The 20,179-nt window shown below is 42.8% G+C and overlaps 1 pseudogene across 1 annotated transcript; it reads left to right on the forward strand.

The window, feature by feature from the left end:
• Positions 1–681: 681 nt before the first annotated feature.
• Positions 682–19,203, forward strand: LOC311130459 (hepatocyte nuclear factor 6-like; annotated as a pseudogene). The gene is made up of 3 exons: positions 682–1,727; positions 13,179–13,269; positions 18,911–19,203. The product of its transcript is annotated as a hepatocyte nuclear factor 6-like (transcript).
• Positions 19,204–20,179: the final 976 nt, after the last annotated feature.

Consider the following 20,179-nt stretch of genomic DNA (forward strand, 5'->3'; position numbering starts at 1 on the left):
TCAGACAGCGCCAGACTGAATCAGGGGTGGACTGGGACCAGAAATCGGCCCTGGGAGTTCTAACACAACTGTCAATTTTTTCCCTTGTGGCCCCTACACTAGCCAATTTTTTTCCCCTCGAGACACCCACACCGAACCATTTTCTTCCTTGAGGCCCCCATTTTTATTCAGATAAAGATTATTTTGCCCATAAAACCCAAGTCAGACAGGCCCACTGGGCTAAAAATGGAAAAGCCCATCTGGCATTTACCCGAAATGCCAGAAGGCCAGTCCGCCCCTGGACTGAACGCTAACACTGTAACACAGTGCGCGCACACATGCACAGTCACGTCTTAACATATGCGCGGGCACGTCAACATACACGCTGGAAGCACAGCCTTTGCTTTCGATTGTAGTGGTGCTCTACAGCGAATGGAATAGGCTACAAACAAGCAGACACCATACCAGAAGTGTGAGCAGTGGTTTATGGCACAGCTTTGTCGCGGGCAACTGATCGCTTGAAATCATGCTGGATTGACTGAAGAGGCTACTACAATCAATGGCTTGGCTTTGAAATCGTTAACATTTTATTGGAAAGGAGTGTGTGAGACAGAGGGAGAGGGAGAGCGAGGGAGCAAGAGAGTGCGGACGAGTGAGAGAGAGGGGAGAGAGAGAGAGGTGTAAATAAAGATTATTTCAACAATGGAACTTTCAATGGAAAACATTGGAAATCTGCACGGTGTATCTCATTCTCATCAAACGGGTGACTTAATGAACTCTCCGCACCATGGACGGCAGTCCTTAGCGTCGCATCGGAACTTGGTGTCGCACGGACGGTCAGCCATGGTGTCCAGTATGGCCTCAATATTAGAGGGAGCTGGGGAGTATCGCACAGACCATGCATTGTCCGGTCCCTTGCACCCCGCAATGACCATGTCCTGCGACTCCGGGATGACCATGAGCAGCACTTACACTACGCTGACACCGCTGCAGCACCTGCCTCCCATATCCACCGTCTCGGATAAATTTCACCATCATCCTCACCCGCACGCTCACCACCATCCGGCGCATCAGCGTCTCACCGCCGGCAACGTCAGCGGCAGCTTCACCCTCATGCGGGACGACAGGAGCCTTGCCTCGATGAGCAACCTTTACGGCCACTACCCTAAAGACATGTCCGGCATGGGCCAGCCGCTGTCCCCTCTCTCCAACGGCCTCGGGTCTTTGCACAACTCGCAGCAGACTCTTGGCGCCTACGGTCCGGGCGCCCACCTCTCCAACGACAAGATGCTCTCGTCCGGAGGTTTCGAGTCTCACGCAGCGATGCTGTCCCGGAGCGAGGAACACCTGGCCCGGGGATTTGGGGGCCACGGGGCCGGCATCATGTCATCCCTGAACGGTATGCACCATCACAGCCATCCGCACTCTCAGGCTAACGGGTCCATGCTCTCTGACCGGGAGAGGCAGACGGTGGGGGGCGGGCAGGGAGGTGGGTCGGGGCAGGTGGAAGAAATAAACACCAAGGAGGTGGCACAACGAATAACGGCGGAGCTCAAGCGCTACAGCATTCCCCAGGCCATCTTCGCCCAGCGGATCTTGTGTCGGTCCCAGGGAACCCTGTCTGACCTGCTGAGGAACCCTAAACCCTGGAGTAAACTCAAGTCTGGCCGGGAAACCTTCCGGAGGATGTGGAAGTGGCTGCAGGAACCTGAGTTCCAGAGAATGTCGGCACTCAGACTAGCAGGTGAGTAAGGAGACGTCCAAATGTGAAGGGATCTTAGAAATCAATGTGGCGAGACTATCAATCGCTACTCAAACAGATATCACTGTAACAAGTTGTATGGATTCTTTGAGGTGTTAACAATGGCTATTATTCTTTAAACTTTATTAAACCAGCATGTTGAATTGGTTGTTTGAAAAGATATGTAAATCCAGTTGGATTGACTGCTTCATGCTCATATAATAAAGTATGAAAGAGTAAACAGTAGCTATGCTGTGGTAGTCTACTCTGCAGGTGATATCCTAATTAGCTGTTAAACTTGAAGAAAAAAATAGAAATTAACTTGTTTCAAGTTTTTGAATACTCACTAATATGCTGCCAACATTATACTTGTATCAATTTTACGCACGCGCGTAATGGGGAACACACACACACACACGACAAGGTGTTTCGACCACAGACAATAGGAAATCAAACACAGAAAGAGCTGAATCAAATTGATTGTGGTTCTCTGTAACTGTATCATTTGGGCCACAATAACGCGTGTAGGCCTACAATGGTGCGATTATTGACCAGCAGACTGTCAAAATTCACATATTCACTCTTCTTCTGGTGTGGAGTCGTTCCATTAGCCTCATGTTAAATATCGTTTGTCAGCGTATTATGTATCAAATGGACCTGGAATTATCGTGGGCTTTCCCTTTCCCTGTCTACTCGGCGAGGCGCAAACAAGGCGCGTCTGAGATGCTAGGGCCTAGCAGCAAGTCGGGAGCGTGACCTCCTGCGAATCGATACTAAGGGGTCCCCGCGTCCCTTTTCAAAGTAGCACACTGATAAATGATCGATTTGGATCTGAAAGACAGCTCAACAAACAGATGCGCCTGTCTTTGATTTTCAACATTCTGCGGCTTACACTTTATTTATAAAGTCTCGAAGTCATCTATAGGTGGAATAGCGACTTCGTGGTGATATATTGTGATTATGAATAAGTAAAAGTAAAATAAGAATTGAAAATAAGAACTGAATGGAGATTAAATACAAATAGGCCTACTGTCATAATTAACTGTGAAAGGTAACTTTCCTTAAATCTACAACATACCAACTCTAAATCATCAGCAATAACACTACAGCCGAAGTTGTACATTGTGTTTTCGCCTATACTGGCTATAAAAATACATAGGCCTAGTATAGCAGCCTAAAATGTTGTTGTTTTTACATAGGTCTATGCAACTCTAATGCACACATTTTTCACTCTGAATTCATAAGTTGTAACCATTTATTCCTATTTATTAATTCATCAGTTAATTTATTCATTTTGCCAGTGAGAGGTAAGAGTTTGGAACAATGACCACCAGGCTATCCCAAGGCCCTGCGGTGAAATCTCCACGAAGGCTAAAAAGTCACCAAAAAATGGTGTTCTTGTACAAGTTATAAAGCTTGGGAGCTAATTAACGAGGCTTAATTAGGGGTGAAAAGCTATAAAATCATACGAGTTGGAAGTGATGGCCACTTTCATTGATGTTTCTGCAAAGGAACATGCACGCGTTTGGACATGCACGCGCTTCAAAACGCCAATCAGTACTTCTCTGTCTTATTTCAGTGGACAGTTCAATTAAGCAGATATAGTGGCATATTTTAGTTCCAGTCAATGCCCTATTGAAAAGCACTTAATGGAATGTAAATTGTTCCGCATTTAGTGGGGTTCTGGTAAATAAAGATTTAAACAGTCCACAATTGTCTCTTTAAGTGCCATTGCTGTTAAACCTAATTGAGCAGTGGGGTTTTACAGCCCCCCCCCCCCCCCCCACACTATGATACAAACCTCTCAATGAATGGACTGAATGTACTATATTAGAACTATGGCACAGAACTTCCCATACATGTGTATTTCTGCATGCATGCATGTAGGGCTACAGTATGCCTGTCTATGTGCAGCATGCATGCACGTTCGTATGCATTCATTTTAGAATTGATACGCCTATGCTCCATTTGTACCCCCATGTGTATAATGGCTATTCTTCAATAGTTTACAGGCTATATGCCTAATAGGTGTAGTGCAAGTATCATTATTTATTGTCAAGTATCAATCATTATCATTAGTAGTAGTGATGTAATCGTGATTGTTATGGTTGTTGTTGTTATGATTATGATTATGGCTATGATTGTTTAATAGCTGCACTCTTTGCGAGCGAGTGGTTATCCTCTGGCCCTGACGTGCTGTCTGTTGTCGTGTGAGCTACCTTGTGCTGTCAGTTGCTCGCAGGCAAAATGGAGTTGGGCAAAATGACAAATTACTGTGACATGTAAATGGTGGGAGCTACATTTTACTTATTGCATTTCAATTCGCCGTTATCCACTGTGCGATGTGGGTTGGGAGTGGGAGTTGGGATTCTAAAAGGGAGGGTGCGGATTCTCCGTCGGCCACATCAATCAATAAATTCAAATTACTATTCCAAATTCATCATAGTCCCACAAATCAATGCCGCTTCCCTGCTTAGCTAATGCGAAAATGCCAGTGTCTGCACAATCACATGACAATCTTCCCCAGAAAATTAAAAACTGAGCACGATGTAGTCAAGTGAGGGGGGCTGCGTGCCCTTTATGCGCGCACCATAAAACGCCTGGTTACAAATGTGTGGTGCATTGTCCGCGAGTGGAGGGCAAGTGCAAAGCGAATCTCACCAAAGTGCAAACCTATAGTATGGCCTACAATTAAGGCCAACCTGTGCCTCGTTACGCATCACGTTGATCATGTATCAAGCTGATTGGCTTTTTAGGACAGATGATAATTTACAAAAACAAGCTCACAAAGTGCATCTGTTGACATTTTGAACCAACGTAAACAAGGATGCATTATAGGTAAACAACAACTTGGATTGTGTCGAGAAAGACACGGCAAAGTGAGGGCTGAGACATTTAAAGATTGCATTAACGATAAAAAAAAAACTATTCGTATTTGCATCTGCGTTGAATTCCACACTCCATCTCAATGTATTTGGTCGGGTCAATAAAGCAGTGATCGATAAGGATAGCCAGTGCATCTATCAATTATTCCACCTCAGCACTCTCTCCCATTGGACTCTCCCAGAGAGGTGGGGGGTGGCGTGTAGCCGAGAAAGGGGATGGAGAGACTGGAGAAAGCCCCCATTGCACACCTTTTTCCCTCTCTCTGTTGTAATCATGTTACATCTGTAGACTGGATGGCAAACTCACTCTCAAAACACCCTTTGGGGGTTGGGTTATACAATCAGCCTGGATCTGTGTTAACATGTATTCACCAACGCATTGTTCCAGACACACTCCGAAGACAATAGAGACAACAAAAATGATTCGATCCTGCCAAATTACCGATGCATAAAATGCGACGCAATGAAATATTTCGCAAGAGCATCAATCTCATTTATCCAAAATGTGAAGGGGAATATCAACAATTTATCATTTGTAAAAATTCGATTTTGGTGATGAGATTATTCTCTCTTCTAGTAAGAGGTTATTCTACCATAATACAGGCAGACTATGGATAGGGAGAGAATAGCTCAATCAACTTCATCACAGGCTAGGCCTACATTTACATCAAGGGAGGTCGACCTCTCTGCTGTCCCCATACCACTGCTATTTCTGTATGGAGCAAATATTTAAGATGGCTATGCTACTCATGAAAAAATATAAGTAAAACGAGTATTTTATTAATCTATCATCCAACAGTTTATACACAAGTCTGGATGACATGCATCCTTCATATACTCGGAATTATGGCTGCCTGTCTCTACACAGTTGGGACATAATCCCAATGCCATCACTGTACCTAAACAACGATCAACCCAGCTTGCTCCATACACCGCTAGCATTTCTATCCACCTCCAAGTGTATTTGCTACAGAAATGTTCAACCCCACCGATCAAAACCATTTTCATTTGGGATCACCGCTGTCCATGGTGCTGAAATCTTAGGCCTATATGAACGGTGCTGTTGACCTATGTTTGAGGTAATGTATTATGGCTTTGCTGTAGCCCTTTCCCTGCAGTCAAGTGACCTAGTGAACCCATGGGTGGAATGTTATTAATATTTGTCATATTTTCGTAATTAATACACTTTTTTTTAACGCGAAAATCCTGTGTTTCTATGTCAAACGATTTTGTTATATTTCAGTCTTATTTGAAGTATTTAAAGTGTAATATTGGGATGCAAACTCAAAATTCAATACATTTCAACTATATCTGACATGGTACAGGTGTCTTCTTTTTTAAGCCCATAACCGTGTGTGAGGTGTATAGTTTTGTTTCAAGTAGATTTGTTGAAGAATACCAAGAAACGCTCTGTGTGACCCTGATTTAGCCCACTGCAGTAAAATGTTATTTTTTTTTTTAATAAAGTGTTGTACAACAATGTACGGTTGAGGTAGGCTATGGAGATACAGTATGTTAATGTCCCAGACGAGTCTAATTCTTAATTTTGACATGTTCATATAGCCTGCGTCTAGCATGCTGTACGTCCTTCACCCACCATCATGTCAAGATCAATAATATCACACAATGTCACAATCAGATCAGGCTCACCATCCTGTGTAGGCTATGTTAAGACACATAGTTCAGAGTCCACAGAATAAGGTCCATATTCTCAAATCCGGAAACACTTTTCTGGGAGATTCTTCTCAAGAATGCACCTTTTCCGGTGCTTAAAAAAGCAAAAGGTTTAACCAAAAGACACTCGGCAACATATTAATCAAAAGCTGTGATGCAAGAATGTTGTTTATGATCTATCCCGGAAATCCGGTTAGCGGTTTTGATTGAAAAGAGCCTTTAGGCATGATTATTTTAGAATAATCGAAAGCAGGCTTTTTCATGAAGAGACGGGTTGATGCAGGCCTGCGAAATGATCGATGCGAACTTTAATAATTGATAGGCATGGGGAACAGAAGGGGAGAGAATCATGCAGCTGCGGTTTCACAGACGCATTTTGTTAAGCACAGCAATGTGTGCTGTAAATAGGTCTACTGGGATTCACACACGCGCGCACGCACACACTGTGAAATCATGTGGTTGTTGTGGACAATGGCAGCCATTTTCTCCGGGGCACTAATGAAAAGCTATTCACATTCTTCAAATCTATTCTAAATGTTTGTCAATGCAGCCAGATGACGAATTCTGATTTGTTTTTCTGCGTTTGAGGAGGCGAATTAAGTATAGTGATGGAGAACGTGCACTCACAGACACGTCTCCCCATTTTTCCAGTGTAGCCTATGTGCCTGCATGTGTGTATGTGATCGGGATACAGAGTGCGTCTGCGCCATACATTGTTAAGGCCGATCTGGCGAGCTCTGAATCTGTATCGATTTCCATTCCCCGGTCTCTCCCTTCCATCCTGGCGCTGCGCCATGCAGGCATAGGCTTACTCCTCCCGCTACCCCTTCCCCCTCCGCTCATGTGCAACACCATTTCCCCCATTAACAGCTCACCCTTCATAATGTACACCGGAATGACTATTAAACGCATGCTTTCATTGGCACGATGCAGCTATATGCGTGCATTTACACGCCCAAACCCTAACTGGTATTCCACTAATCATAGGCTATGTTATGTTGACGTTTCTCTAAAATGGTGAAGCAATATTCTATGGATAAGGGAATAGCCTAAAATGAGATTAGGTCTATACCCAGACAGACCTACGCTGAAAATTACAACGTCACCATTAGACAAAGTGATCAATAAATGGTCAAATAAAGCTCTGAGACAGAAGGCTGTTCCGTCCCTTACACAAGAAAATGTGGGCAGTCGCCCCTGCCTGCGATCCCCTTACACTGTACAGTAGCCTTGCTGCACTCTTGCTGCATATTAAGGGACCAATATCGTTCACATTTTTATCATGTACAGTGAGGGAAAAAAAGTATTTGATCCCCTGCAGATTTTGTACGTTTGCCCACTGACAAAGAAATGATCAGTCTATCATTTTAATGGTAGGTTTATTTGAACAGTGAGAGACAGAATAACAACAACAAAATCCAGAAAAACGCATGTCAAAAATGCTATAAATTGATTAGCATTTTAATGAGGGAAATAAGTATTTGACCCCCTCTCAATCAGAAATATGTCTGGCTCCCAGGTGTCTTTTATACAGGTAACGAGCTGAGATTAGGAGCACATTCTTAAAGGGAGTGCTCCTAATCTCAGTTTGTTACCTGTATAAAAGACACCTGTCCACAGAAGCAATCAATCAGATTCCAAACTCTCCACCATGGCCAAGATCAAAGAGCTCTCCAAGGATGTCAGGGACAAGATTGTAGACCTACACAAGGCTGGAATGGGCTACAAGACCATCGCCAAGCAGCTTGGTGAGAAGGTGACAACAGTTGGTAAGATTATTCGCAAATGGAAGAAACACAAAATAACTGTCAATCTCCCTCGGCCTGGGGCTCCATGCAAGATCTCACCTCGTGGAGTTGCAATGATCATGAGAACGGTGAGGAATCAACCCAGAACTACACGGGAGGATCTTGTCAATGATCTCAAGGCAGCTGGGACCATAGTCACCAAGAAAACAATTACGCCGTGAAGGACTGAAATCCTGCAGCGCCCGCAAGGTCCCTCTGCTCAAGAAAGCACATATACATGCCCGTCTGAAGTTTGCCAATGAACATCTGAATGATTCAGAGGAGAACTGGGTGAAAGTGTTGTGGTCAGATGAGACCAAAATGGAGCTCTTTGGCATCAACTCAACTCGCCGTGTTTGGAGGAGGAGGAATGCTGCCTATGACCACCGTCAAAAATGGAGGTGGAAACATTATGCTTTGGGGGTGTTTTTCTGCTAAGGGGACAGGACAATTTCACCGCATCAAAGGGACGATGGACAGGGCAATCTTGGGTGAGAACCTCCTTCCCTCAGCCAGGGCATTGAAAATGGGTCGTGGATGGGTATTCCAGCATGACAATGACCCAAAACACACGGCCAAGGCAACAAAGGAGTGGCTCAAGAAGAAGCACATTAAGGTCCTGGAGTGGCCTAGCCAGTCTCCAGACCTTAATCCCATAGAAAGTCTGTGGAGGGAGCTGAAGGTTCGAGTTGCCAAACGTCAGCCTCGAAACCTTAATGACTTGGAGAAGATCTGCAAAGTGGAGTGGGACAAAATCCCTCCTGAGATGTGTGTAAACCTGGTGGCCAACTACAAGAAACGTCTGACCTCTGTGGTTGCCAACAAGGGTTTTGCCACCAAGTACTAAGTCATGTTTTGCAGAGGGGTCAAATACTTATTTCCCTCATTAAAATGCAAATCAATTTATAACATTTTTGACATGCGTTTTTCTGGATTTTTTTGTTGTTATTCTGTCTCTCACTGTTCAAATAAACCTACCATTAAAATTATAGACTGATAATTTCTTTGTCAGTGGGCAAACGTACAAAATCAGCAGGGGATCAAATACTTTTTTCCCTCACTGTATGCACATGCTCACACAGTACACACACAGTACACACGCACGCACACGCACACACACCTACACACACAGACAGGCAGAGAGAGAATTCACACTTGGGCATGCAATTATAAATGCAGCACATATAGGTCTATCTAACCCGTTTGCCTCAATAGGCCTACAGTCTAGAATACCGTCTATTCTATTTTAGATTATCAATTCCTACGCTTTTCCGTCGCCCCCTCGCCAAACCGGATCGATAGGAGAGAATGACCTTTAAATCAAATTGCTAGGAGACTGAACTGTGCGCACGAGGCTAGCATCTAAGGGTTAAATAGCGTTGCGTCACCGATTTCAAATATAAAACCGTAAGAGAAGCCATTTGCTGAATTACAGGATCATTGTTGTAGCCTGAAATCACAGTAACATTTCCCTGCCAGATATATTAATATTAAAATGATTATGTTTGTAGGCCTATCATATGTTTTATTAGGCACATTGAACAGTCTATCCAAAATCACTTTGGCACCGTAAACTATGATTCTAGTTATCAATACATGTGAATTGGCATATGGCTGAAACAAAGGCATCTTTTGTTGGGTTTGATCGATTTCCCAAAATATTTTGGTGAAGTGGAATGAGTAGCTAACGAGACAACATTATCCATCTAGCCAACCTACACCTTATGTTGTTTGTAGCCTAAATTGGGTACTTTCACTGTGAAAAATTAGTGACACAATCAACCGTCCATGTGATGACGGAATCTGAGCTCATGCAAGTCAGCTGCATCCACTTCTATCCGGTGCGTATACTGTCCAATACAGCACTTCCCGCGTAACCGGGGCCCGCTGGTAAATCTTTGAACAGTGGTGATGAAATGCGCTCTCTCTCTCCTGTTAGCAGTAGACGCTTATCTGACGTCAGACAGGACATTGGTTATTAAAGGTCCGATAATGTCTTGTTCAATGCCCGATCTAAGGCGAATACTGCAACGTTCAAAGAACAAGGGAAAGACAATGTCCACGCAATTTTACCAGACGCTCTTATAAAGAGCGACTTACAGTTAGCGAGTGCATACATTTTTTTTTCTCCCATACTGGCCCCCCGTGGGAATCGAACCCACAACCCTGGCGTTGCAAGCACCATGCTCTACCAACTGAGCTACACGGGGCCCAATTCTTTAAAGGAGAGAAAAGGCACACATCCCCATTTTGGCCTGAACGAATAGGCTAACAGTAGGGCAGCATTAGCCAATAGCCAACTAATTAGGCTGCACTGATAATTGAATGGCAACATGCAATGACAGCAGCCTCATGAATTCATAGTGATTTAATAAACACAACCATGTTTGCATATTACAGGTTCGGTTGTAGACTATAGGCCTATACAAATTCTAAGGCAGTATCAAGGATGATAGAAATAATGTTTTGTGAGTATGCTTTTCTAAAATTGTGATTAAAACTGACTTCAGAAAAGGATCTCATTAGGCCCTTATTACCATAAAACGTGTTCGGGCACTGCATGCCAACAATCATCTGCAGGCTGCATTGGCTTAATCGATTATTGTCGAAAGAGGATCATGCTTTTTAAGGGGACAGCAAAGAGATAAATAAGCAGTCGAGGGGCTTAATGTTGTGACAAACATTCCAGATTTTGCACGCTTGTATCCAGATTATTTGCACAACATAACACACCGGTTGTGTCAACATTTTACATTTTTTACATTACATTTTGAATAGTAAAAAAATTAATTATACGGGAGATGTTACGCCTCCTTTATTTTTTATTTTTTACATCATATAATTTTTTCCCAACATTTAAACTTTTCATTTAACTCAGAGTTGAATAGTAGACAAGTAATTCCAAAGAGCATGCAGCTTGACTAATTGAAAACGGAAAAACTGAAAGAAAGTTAGGACTAATTGTTATTAACCATAATTTCACATGAACAAATATTTTATCGTATTACAGAAATATTATTGAATACAGAAATCATTAGAGAGCCTGAAAAATACAAATATTTGAATGTCCAAACGGCCTAACCTGAGAGAGCCGAGCCTGCATGCGCTCAAATACACTGACTGAAACCTGGGTCGATCACCAGCCGGTCGCAGAAAAAACCGCAGTCACATACACCCAGTACCCACAGATGCAACCCGAAACTCCAGTTGGGCAAACCCACACAAATCAACAAAGGAACAAAATGACCGTGAAATCAATTGATTAAATAATCAATGCTATATTACATGCGAAATAAACAAACGGGGTGGAGTCTAATATAAGAATTTGAATTGATGTTTGAATATCTATTCAGTGAGGCTATCGTTTTGATTATTCAGGCCTATGCTGTGCCGGAATCTTTAGACCCCTTTTCTACTATTGGCTACAAATGAAAAATGTTGTTGTTTATAGAAGCTATACAAATACATAATTACATCAAATGTATATATCACATTCAATGATCCAATATCAAAATTAACACACTTAATGTGTGTGTGTGTGTGTAAATAATTCCCATGCATGGCCTTAATTGCTGTTCATTCAGGGTTACTATTCGTTCAAGATTTTCACAAGGCACAAGAATTACACCACGGTGTATATCGCAATAATATCATGCAGGCAAGCTCCTTTAGCATATTTGTTTTGGGTCCAATGCAGATACATATGTTACCTAATCTAGCCACAAGTGTTGCCCTTTTTCATACTATCACGCCATAGTTTGCAGTGTTTTAGTTGTTAATGATACACACGTCTTGTCTCCAATTGCATTAACGCAACACACACCCACATATTAGGTGACTTCAAGCCCAACTTTTTTTTTTACCATACTCCACTTTTGTTCGATAAAGACTATAGTTATATAATTGATCAAATATTGTATTCATTTTAATTCAATTTCCTCTGACGTGTTAATTCTAATTATTATTCTAATAATAATAATAATGATTAGTAGTATTTATTGATACTATTATTATGCTTATATTGCATAGGCTACTATTTAGTCATATTTGCAGCCATTTGAGCTGCCTCGTTGGTTGAATAATTAATGTTTCTGTACAGCACTTCGAGATATTAGCTGATGTACGAAGGGCTATATAAAAAAAAAAAAAAAAAATTGAATAACATTTTCCATACAAGTTCTCATCTGCACTGTCTTTTCAGTTGACTGCAGAATTAAATCCATCAAAATCGACCTTTGAGACGATTAGCAGGCTGCTTCAGACGTCCCATAAATCACTAAAAAGAAGAAAAATACTCAAAGAGTGACGAAAAGTAAATAAACTTAAGGTTTAACTTAATAGACAGAGGCAGGACTGGTAGCCTAGGCCTAAGCAATTATGTTTTGTGGCGTTACAGAGCAAATTAACACGTTCTGAACATGCCAGGAACAGTAGGCCGATATGATTACCGAGGAACAAACATCACAGTGACAGTATGCGTTTGAACAAGATTCCCTTACAATGTTGATACGCAGTGTTAATGTTGGCCACACAACTCACTCAAAAACGATATAATCCGTGGTTTCTTGTGGTAAATCATCCATACTGCCAATGAAATAACCCTGACTGTGTTGTCTTAATTTTATTTTTAAAAGTAAAACAACAATCCTCAATATAGGCTCTGGGTCTGGTATTGCAGTTTTTCATTGTCTATTTGATGTTGAGGCCTGTAGGCCTATATATATCGCTTGGTTATGTATTTCTGTTAACTAACACATATAAACAGATTTGTTGCTATAAAACAACTTAAGAATAGGCTATGAAAAACATTTCCATAAATACGATCACACAAGAACAGACTGCACCTTCACAATAGCAACATAATATAACTGCTATTAAATCATCGAAAACGATGAGGTGATGCTGTAATAATCTCTATTGCAATAAACTAAGTAACAGCCCATATTAATGATTTGAAATGATTCAGCCGTAGCTGATGATGATGTGCATCTTGCATGTCCACCTCTTACATTGACCCAATGACTTGTTACAAGCCAGTTATTCGTAGTAAGTAATTATGAACAAGAGGTTGAGTCCATGGTTGACATAGTGACTGTTTCTCGCCCGCAGTAGCCCGGCCTCTGCGGGAGAGAGTCGCATCGCACCCAATTTCAGATCAGCCCCATTCAGGCCATCGATCCCAGGCAGACCGGTTGGCTGAACGGTGCGGTTAGTTATCGATTCCCCCACCATACCCCCCCTCAGCTCTCCCACTTCAAATCCGACAGAGCACACACCTCTAGCCTGGCTGCTGAGGCAGCTTTCACACGCTCACATATTTATTTATTTCAGAAATGTTTTTATTTACTTATATACTTGTTTGTTTGTTAAAAAAGGTCATCTGGAAGCATGAAGTGTATTTTGCTAAAATCGGCGATTAGTAACTCAGGTATAACCTACAAATAATAACTCAACGAGATCAAATTTGTATTCTGATGATATACATCAAATACGTTCACAATTAATTTACAACGTATCCCATAATATCAAATGATTTATAAACTGACGATTTGGTAGGCTACATTCAACAAAATGCGTCGAAATTTGAGATACACCTGTTGCTATTTAGGATTTAGATAAGACACTTACAGGCATGATAGACCTCTTGATGTATAAATATCATAATTATTATCATGTAGCCTAAAGTATAGATCAAACCAATCTCATTGAAGTTAGTCAATGTATTAACATTATCCCACTCTTACAACCATGTTGCACTAGCACTTGTATTGCTATTTCACCTTAACTGTATTTCTCTAACAAAAATAATCAGTCGGTTATTGCCTTTCTTAATCAGGGAAACACCAACATGACAGAGTGCATAATAGAAAGTAATAAGGGGGCACTAAATTATAAATGTTTAATCATAAAACAAAAGTAGAGTTTATATCACTATTGCAATCTATAGATGGGCACTCCTAAATTTCCCCTGTAGCCTGACTGCTATGTTTACTGAGCAATGCCACCATATTTCATTGTGCAAATTTCACCGACTTTTGTTGCCAATTATGATATGCCATATCAATACATTTAAGCATGACGTCTACAACATTTGCCAAGTCACTAATTTTGTCATATTTGACTTCAGTTAAATATTACTCGTAATAAGTACAAATTAATGTTTCCATCGATAATCTGAGCACTTGAGCACTGCTTTCAAAGGAATTCTGCAGCTGTGAATGTCACAGTTGTTATCACAAGTAATGAGCTACCTACATATTATATTATTTTGATATTATATTATATCAGGTTCTGGGCCTGCATAGGTAATCGTATTTATCTTACGGTGATTAAGGAAGTGCTCACTTGACTTCTATTTAAGAGCAAATATAAAAATAAAAAAAACGTTTGATTGTTGAATGTTGCACACAAAGAAATCTCTTTGTCTGATGATCTCAGATATAATGGTAGCCTAATGACTGGTAGAATATAAAGTATCAATAACATAGTATTTTAAAAGAAAATGTCAAATGAAAATGTACGCTACCAGTGAATTTATCCTGAACTGCAGTTAGAACCATTCTTCTTCCATCAAGTGATTTGAGCCGGGTGACTTTCAAAGTGTTATTAAAGTTGTGGGGGAATGCCTTGCAGCAGAACAGTGTGCAAAGTAAACAAACACATTGTATCAAGTTATCAGTATATTAGCACCAACTCTGCCTCATTACATTAAGGAGTATTGAGTTGGAAGTACTTTGCATTGGGAAACCTTGGCACTGCCCTGCGGTCTGAATGGAATAAATACTGTACAAACTAGCCTTTAAAGTGCAGCCCAGTCGATACACATCCTATCAATCTTTGTGCAACACAACATAAGTGAAAAACAAAAACCATGGCTTTATAATACTGTACGCCCCACCTTACAGCACTATCCACCAAGGTCTTGAGAAAAGGTGCATCCGATTCTGTTGCATCTATAATCCTGCAGGGGAAAATAATTGAGTTTTAGATAACGCACTGATACCTGCCAACTGGCAGTGCATATAAGGCAGAGATAAGTGCCTCGGGTTCTTTTGTGTAAGGGCAATGGAAGCAGGACTTGAAGGTGGCTTTATAGTGTGCATGATGTTGAACCGCAGCCAGTAAAACTGTTTATTGGTAGATTAGTTAAATCAGTGGTCTAGGGCTTGAGTAGACCATACACCCTATACACTTTAACCAGGAGTCCTCAACGGACATGTGTTTTACATTTAGGACTGTTGACATAAAATAGTTAGCCATTGCTATTAGACATTATTAGCCATATTGTAGGACTAGATGATCATAGCGCTATTCATTCTGCAGTGCCAATAACCAAAGCTCATTACAAAATGTCGTTCATTCATAGATCCAATGTGATTTCAATGTCTAGAGATTAGGCTACTTCTATCTTTTAACTCGAACTTTATTTAACACCTAGTAGGTTTCTGTTTTTCTCATACAAATAGAACAGCATCACAAAATTGGCAACATGGCCTTTGGATGGCCTTTGGATAACCCAGGAACTGTGAAGCGGTCCTTGGAATAACAGGCTTGGTAGGCAAGTCGCCCATATAAGTGCAATTACATAGAGGTTTATGAGAACCATTGTTTCCACAACATTTTAGCAAATAAAACCTACAATTAACCAATTCGAGAGACGCTTGGTCCATGGTAGCTGTTGATTATTTAGCATCCGTTTCCTTTCCCAGCATGTTTTGTGTCCACGCCCCTTCCCATTCTCCTTCCGAGGCATATTTAATTGGACGAACTGAATTTCACACATGAATTATTCACTAATCTATCAACCGATATTGAACACCCAGGGCCTTTCTCGTAACCTCTTTTTTTTGTGCGTTGCAATGCTAGCAATAATAACTTCCAGAAAAAGAGGCAAGTTATTGTCAATTTTCTTTTTTACATAACTTTCAACTTTACATTGGAGTTCAATACAAATGAGTTCAAGTCAGGATCCTCCCGTCCATTGTGAGATTGTTTTGAGTAACCATGACAAAAGCCGACACCCGTAAGCTATATTATGGTAAGCCCTATACCGACCCAAATGTATCGATTGGTAATGATGATGATTAATTGAGTAGGCTAGGCCTATACTCTGATGGCTACTCCGATTACCATCGCTAAAATGTGTTAAATGGCATCTTACAGAAATGTGAGAACTTAGGCTCATATTCTGCACAATATGTCAACGCTAATAAGAGGAGTAGGTACATATAGCAGAACACATTTTGTTTCTGCAAAAGCATGAGGCACAGTACTGTATGTTAATATAATACTGTTTGTAATGAGTTGCTTTTATAACACAACTTCCCCCTAACCATATACACATGCCAAAACGTAGGCTATAGGCTATTATCCAATACAATTCTCAAGTTTAGGACGGAGAAATATTGAATAAACAAAAAATATATAATTGTATATATTTAGCCTATGTTTTTGCCAATTTTACTACGAAACTTCCACTGCAGCCACAGCTAAGTAACGAACGGGTAGAATAATTGCCAGGGTGTGGGGTGGTAGGCCGGAAAGAGTAGACCAACTTGAAAGCCGAAAATAAAATCCAAAAAACATTTCTATTATGAGTCCAATGTGGGTAGTTCTTTGTGCATGTCCGTTTCTTTGCTATGTGTCTACTGTAGCTCTAAAAGCTGCAGTGATCGATTTTCTTCTTCTCTACAGCGCGCTTGGTTCAGTAATCAGGGCCCCCTTCCTCATCGATCGATCGCTATTGATTACTAAATCCAGCGCCTGTAGCAAGGCAGCCCAGTGTGGCGCCCGGTACGGACAGGGCACAGCGCTAGTGACACCTTCTGACTAAGAGACGATAAAACAACAGGGCCAAAAGTCTCCCACAGAGCTCTGTGTACAACTCGAACATAATGGGATGAAGGGGCTGGATGGAGAGAGGGATAAGAGTGGATAGCTGTGTTAATAATTATACACTACACATATCAATAGGCTGTTGAATCTAATGGCATCTGTTGCTCAAGCTAACTACAATTATGATAAATCCAGACTATATGAAACTATCATCATCATCATCACCACCACAACCAAATCAGCAGCACTAACTGATGATCTATAAATTCATGTCAATAGGATAGGCTGAACACTGTACAAGTCCGTCTATAGTGCAGACACAGTGTATAGTGTATGTGTGTACAGTAGGAGAGGCCTGTAGTTGTAGTGTTGATGTGAAATATGAATATGATGGATGTGCTCTTGTGGAGGTTAGACGGCTGTAGTAAACAGATTTGACATGCAATGGCTGATCAATGGGCTCTGGACCACTGTAATTAGACACACAGCGCCAAAGCTTGGCTCCAGCCACTTCAGCACAATCACACATACAGACACAGACACATGCACACACGCACACACACACATCCGAGAAAGTGTAGAATAAAGGAATATTGGAGTGAAAAAATATAGAAAAGAGGAGGGTAATTATGGTGACAGCAAGGGAAATAACCGACTGCCTCAAATCCTCAGGGACGAAATGCACCTCCTCCACATCTATACCTGTCTTGTCATGTTTTCACTGTTCATATCACCTTTATACATAGTTCATACTTAGTTTACTGTACATTACATATGCTGTATCTTTTTTTTTTTGTGCCTCTAAATATTACTAGATGTTTTCTTTTCAAATTGATCCTCATAGAAGTCAGTGCACACTCAACCCTCCATTTTGTGTTGGAGGCAGTTATAAATACCACCTCAGAGCTCAATGAATAGGGCTCCAGTGGGTTCTCTGTTTGATGTAGCAGACTGCAGACCTGCTGGAGGGGATTCTGACCTCAGTCCCTGTAGAGAACCCCCCCAATTCCTACAGCAATGTGGGTCAATATATCCCTCTCTACCACTCCCTCTCTCATACACACATGCACACACAAGCACACACACTAAGCTCTCTTTCTCTCTTCTCTCGCGCTCTCTCTCTCTCACTCACACGGATGCGTGCGTGTGCACACACATGCACACAAACGCACACACACAAACGCTCACTTTTGTGTAACAGTCACTCAGTCTCCCATTGCGACCCAAACTGCATTAATATTGAATCAAACAGCAGTGTCTCCACCAGGCAGTCAGAGCAGCTTACCGCAGGCTAGCTCCCTGTTTGCACTCTGCAGGATGGAAGGAATATTCCCACTGGGCACCAAGTTTAATACATGGCAATATAAGGGAGCTCAATCTATTTTGTTGCTGCTGAAACCTGTTTTTATGTCTGGCTAATGACTCATTTCCCACACCTTCCCCTAATTCTCCCTCTGCATCACTCACCATTTTACACTATCTGAAATACTCATATTCATATACTATTACAGTACTATAACTATAACACTGCATTTATGCTATGTTTATCTCTTCCCAACCCCTACCATCCCTCCCACCCCTCCCACCCCTCCCACCCCTAACACCCCTACCACCCCTCCCACCCCTCCCACCCTTACCACCCCTCCCACCCCTAACACCCCTACCACCCCTCCCACCCCTCCCACCCTTACCACCCCTCCCACCCCTACCATCCCTCCCACCCCTCCCACCCCTACCACCCCTCCCACCCCTCCCACCCCTCCCACCCTTACCACCCCTACCACCCCTCCCACCCATCCCACCCTTACCACCCCTCCCACCCCTCCCACCCCTACCACCCCTCCCACCCCTCCCACCCTTACCACCCCTCCCACCCCTAACACCCCTCCCATCCCTCCCACCCCTCCCATCCCTCCCACCCCTCCCACCCCTCCCACCCCTACCACTCCTCCCACCCCTCCCACCCCTCCCACCCCTCCCACCCCTCCCACCCCTACCACCCCTCACAGCCTGCAAGCGCAAAGAGCAGGAGCAGCACAAAGACTGCAACATGGTGCCCAAAAAGCAGCGGCTGGTCTTCACAGACCTGCAACGCCGCACGCTCATCGCCATCTTCAAGGAGAACAAGCGCCCGTCCAAGGAGATGCAGATCACCATCTCCCAGCAGCTGGGCCTGGAGCTCAACACCGTCAGCAACTTCTTCATGAACGCCCGGCGACGCTGTGTGGACCGCTGGCACGACGAGCACGGCACCAGCCCCGGCCAGCCGGGCACCTCGGCCACCACCTTTTCCAAAGCCTGAGAGGCCCGGGGGGAGCCACGGGGTGGCATGGGGATGGGGAGGTGGTACCTCCTGTAGCCCACTCCGTTCCCAATAACCATGTTGATGCCTCATTCGTTCCATGCAACCACCTCTTGGTCAATTGTAACTGTAACCACCACGATCTGAAAGTCTCACCACTGGACTCTTATGAAGCAAGTGAAACGTAAAGGTAACATGTAGTCAGGTCCACACAAGGACAATCACTTTTTTTTTGATTGAATTGGGTTTCTGTTGATGGTGTCAGTCCATCTACACTACATGCACCATCATGATATGTTGCTATGTTTAAACAATCTCAACATCAAGCCTCGGCCAGCCTCCCTACCAGGTAGTTGCTGCTGAATCCCTCCCAGCACTCCCCTTTGTGTCTGCTATGAGTCTGCTCAGCCTCACTCTCTACTCACATTTCTCAACAAGGACAAAAGAACGTCAATAAACCTGACAGCACACAGCCCTGTTATCTAACCCAGTCCTGTGCGCAAGACCATCCTAGAAAAAACAACACAACCCCATGAAAAAACAAAAGCTCGACCGGTCTTCTCCTCCCTCTCTCCACTCCTTCTTCGCCAAAGGTATTCCCTGATGGCCAGCCATTTCAGCGAGCCACTCAGATCATACGCCTGCAAACGAATGAATTGAAAAATGGATCGATGCAGACAGGGAGAGGGAGCAGGGCCTTGACCCTTCCTGAAGGTGAAACAGAAGACGCTTGGCAGTAAAGATACTCAGGTCTACCCGGCTGCCCAGGTCTATATTTTTGCACAGATGTTGGAGGCCTGCAGGGAGACTGTCGTTGCTTTGGAGAAGCAGAAGCGTCTGTGTTTGTGACCGTCGGGGAGGCAATATGTCTGGACATGCTCTTTGTTCAGGAGGGAGATGCTTTTCACTGATCAATACAGAAACCAAGCGACAACACGGCCAGGCAGGCGTCCAGCCAACTGTATTACAGCTGCTG

The sequence above is a fragment of the Coregonus lavaretus genome (assembly GCF_964263955.1).
Source record: "Coregonus lavaretus genome assembly, chromosome: 6".
NCBI lineage: Eukaryota > Metazoa > Chordata > Actinopteri > Salmoniformes > Salmonidae > Coregonus > Coregonus lavaretus.